The sequence below is a fragment of the Cetorhinus maximus genome, unplaced genomic scaffold (genome assembly GCF_964194155.1).
Source record: "Cetorhinus maximus unplaced genomic scaffold, sCetMax3.hap1.1 HAP1_SCAFFOLD_94, whole genome shotgun sequence".
Classification (NCBI taxonomy): domain Eukaryota; kingdom Metazoa; phylum Chordata; class Chondrichthyes; order Lamniformes; family Cetorhinidae; genus Cetorhinus; species Cetorhinus maximus.
The window spans coordinates 84,334-88,107 of NW_027596114.1; the positions used below are offsets into that span (position 1 = coordinate 84,334).

The 3,774-nt window shown below is 43.5% G+C and overlaps 1 long non-coding RNA gene across 2 annotated transcripts; it reads left to right on the forward strand.

Moving 5' to 3' along the window:
* The first annotated feature begins 769 nt into the window (after nt 1-769).
* Nucleotides 770-3,419, forward strand: LOC144672840 (uncharacterized). 2 transcript variants are annotated; one of them, XR_013574191.1, is made up of 4 exons: nt 770-812; nt 1,002-1,118; nt 2,119-2,226; nt 3,387-3,419. It is a non-coding gene; the product is annotated as an uncharacterized LOC144672840 (long non-coding RNA). The 2 variants fall into 2 exon arrangements; XR_013574190.1 differs by lacking the exon at nt 770-812 and having other exon boundaries at nt 926-1,118.
* The last annotated feature ends 355 nt before the right edge of the window (nt 3,420-3,774 follow it).

Sequence of the window (3,774 nt, forward strand, 5' to 3'; positions counted from 1 at the left end):
ACGAGTCGACCATTTGGCAGTGTCAGACAGACCCGTGGGGTAAACACAATTGTCATCACCGGGAAGATGCAGGCGTTGTTTGTTCAGGTAACGCAACATACATCTCGATGTGTGGGTGTTATTTCAGACATTGTGGTCTAATGCAATCAGCACATTTCCTTTCTCAACAGGAGGAAACTTGGCGAAGGAGCGGGCGCACAGTGCAAATCATTGAGATGGAGAATCAGATGTTTGCTTCTCTTTATTAAGCCAACTATTTGTCTAGTAATCCTTGATTTTGCTACAGAAACAATAATCAGCTATTCCCTTGACAGAGTCGGGTTTAGGTTTGCGCCTGGCTGGAGGTAACAACAACTGCTCCGGAAGAGTGGAGATATTGTTCAACAACAACTGGGCAACGGTGTGTGATCACTCCAGGGGTATGGCCGATGCCAATGTTGTCTGCAGACAGCTGGGTTGCAGTTCCGCTCTTAGGACCACTGGAGGGGCCAATTTTGGCCAGGGTGAAAGTGATATATGGATGAATGGAGTGGAGTGCACCGGAGAAGAATCATTTCTGTCCGACTGTCCTTCATCAGCGACAGGTCAACCCGACTGTAATCACAAGGAAGATGCCAGTATGATTTGTTCGGGTAAGGGTAGTGCAGAGTGGTGGATACTGGGGCCGGGAAGGAGGTGCTTAGCACTTCATCTCTGAGTACGATGGATTAGTTCATCAATTAAGAACAACAGATGCATTTAAAACAATAATTTCCATATTTCCTTCACAGGGCCCTACTTGTCGTCGACGACTTCTCCGTCCACAGCTGCAGGTATTTATTATTAGTATAATATTCTTGTTAACTTTAAAGGTCTTATTCACGAGAAGAGCTAGATATTTCTGACAATCTATTGCTTTTGTTGATTTCGGAATTCAATTTGAGTTTTACGGAATAATGGAAACATTTAAAATGCAAGGTAGCCTGTTTCTCCTTTAAATCTTTCTATAATATTTCATCCAGGACATGATGTAAAAACTACTTCCACCTCCATTGTGATCTGTATAACACTCGGAGTCCTGTTGATCGTCGAGTTAATGGCACTCATGTCATTGATACAGAGAAAGGCAAAGAGAAAAGGTGAGACTCAAGTAGAAGCGCCGAATTCACGCTGAATCTCGGAAATTGAACAATACCGTGGCGCGTTTTCACCTCCTCTACCTTTTTCACAGAAGGTCACATGTCATTTAAGAAACGAATGTTAACCGTATTTTTTTTTTACCACTAATTCCGTTCAAAGCACTCGAGGATTCGGTGAGATACCGAATTTAAATGGCAGAGCCACTTGACTGTCAACGTACATATTCCAAGTTGATCCACCGGTACTGCGACTTCATTTCAATCCAATTGGCACAACAATGGATAAAGAAAATTAATTTAGCTATTTGGAGCTCTGTGTTCAGTTATTATTTCCAGTAATTCTTTATTTATCCACTCAGTGCCTATTCCATTCCTTCAGTTTCTGAGTCTGGATGCGCAAACCCAAACTCTCTCACAGGAGTCAATCCACCATATTGAGTCGTGAGGCATTTCTGGGATTTTCGGCATTTATCAATAATTCTTCAGCATCCAAACAGATTGAGACCCTCAGATTCGAAAAAGCAACACACTAGTGTTCCGTGCACCCTGCAAATAAGCTGCTAACACTGATCTGATATAACAAGGAACCATGAACACATCCCTCATGTTTCTAAACTGATGCTGTCTGCAGAGAGCAGCCAATTTTCCTTCCAGCTTCTCTTCAACTGTAATCCCCATGGGCATCATGGCCGAGTGAGCAGCTGGAAAACATTTCTCCTGCAATCCGATCATTCCGTCCTTTCCGACCGTAATTAATTTGGGCCTATGTTTTGTGAAGTTGAATGGATGTCCATGCAGATGTGCAGATACACACAAACGCGCGCACACGCGCTCTCACGAGAATGAATGCATGAACCCAATTATGTCCCTCCATGTTCACAATAACTGGCTTTCTCCATTGACATTCACCATCTGTGAAGTGTTTCATTCGCAAATATTGCAGTATTACACCGGTCTCCATTGCAGCAAAATATTAATCCCTCCGCCTTCCCTCGAACAGGGGCTGTCACTGGCGGCATGGAATCGTCCAGCGGTTTCTACCAAGCCCTTTACGAAGAGATTGATGATATTCCGCCTCGCATCGATTCCGCTCTGACCCATGGCTCAGGTTCGTATTTTCCATTGTAAACCCAATCCACACTGTGGAATTCCATTTCCCTTTAACCCTATCGATAAGTTGTTGCAATGAATGGGCACGACCCCCATTCCAATCACTACCCTCACGTGAAAGTTCCCTTTCTCACGGCCCCTGTGTATACTGCGAGTAGTTGCGAGGTTGTTTTGAGTATTCCCACAGCGCTTTATTTTTCAAAGAATGTTATGTTTTTTCCTTTGATTGAGGAAAGCGAACTGAAGCGCTGTCCCGAATTTCCACTGGGCTGCAGGCGGCCTTCCTCAGGTATCTGAGCCGATAAACAGAGCAGATGTTCGAATACATAATACAATCGAGTGTCGCCAGTGCTGCTAGTCCACAGATCGCCTGATTTCGTGGGAACAGAATAACGATGAAACCTAACAATTAATTATTCTGATCTGCGCTCAGATGAGCTGAATCATTCTGTAACGTGATGACGCAATTCTGACTCTGTTCCTAACAATTGCTCCAACAAACATTTTTTTCTCTCTCTCCGGTAAACAGTTTCAGATTCCATTGACTCATTCAATCACTTCGAATATTACACTGGACACAGGTTGGATGGCAAAGATTCTGGGTCAGAAAACATTGAAGGGAACTCCTTCAGTAGTCTGGGTGGAATTTTACTACCGAGCATCATGCTTTTGTCCTTCACCATTTGGACTGTGTAAAATAGCAAATACATTCTGAAAGATTATACACCAATATATTGCACCGCCCAGGATCCCAGTTATTGCAGAATGATTTCCGCCAACATAAAACTGTGAATATATTTTGAGTATCAAGCAATATCATAGACATTTCACCCAATAATTTCAAGGGTGTAAAACAGATCAAAGGGAAGAACAAACAGTTAATGTGTTTGATCACCAGTCCCTGCAGCTGTGCAATGCACATGCATCTTGATGCGGACACTGGCTAAGTGGGAATCGTGTGGCTTTATATCGAAAATAGAGAATTCTGCAAAGCGACTTTATACAATAATCCTCCACCCACTAAACGCACCGACACTGATCACTACAATGTATTTACGTTCCTGACCTTTAATTATTTGGCAGATTGATACGTATAAATATCATTCTAATTATTGATTGTTTACAATTTACTTCAATGAACATCACTTTTTCTCTCAGCTCTAGGCGATTATGAAGATGCCCAGAGTGTAGGCACTGATTCTCCGGGCGGTCACTTGCCGTTGGACAGTGGTCAAGATGATCTCTTCAAAATAGAACGTGCCGACGTTGATCTCTGAGCACTCGGTGAGACAACCACACACACACACACACGCACACGACACACAGGCGCCACAAACGCCAGACAAAAACACTATCTCTCCCTCTCTCTCACACACACAGACATTATTCTTCCAAGGCTGTTGTTCTGCATTTTTGCTGACTTGCTTCCACACAGTTCAGATGGCTTCCGAGATCCGTGGTAAGTCTAGTGGGCGATCTGCAGCCTGTCACAAATGTGGCACGCGTTCCTTAAAAGTCGAAAGGTTGTTCAGAGGGTTTTGAGCTC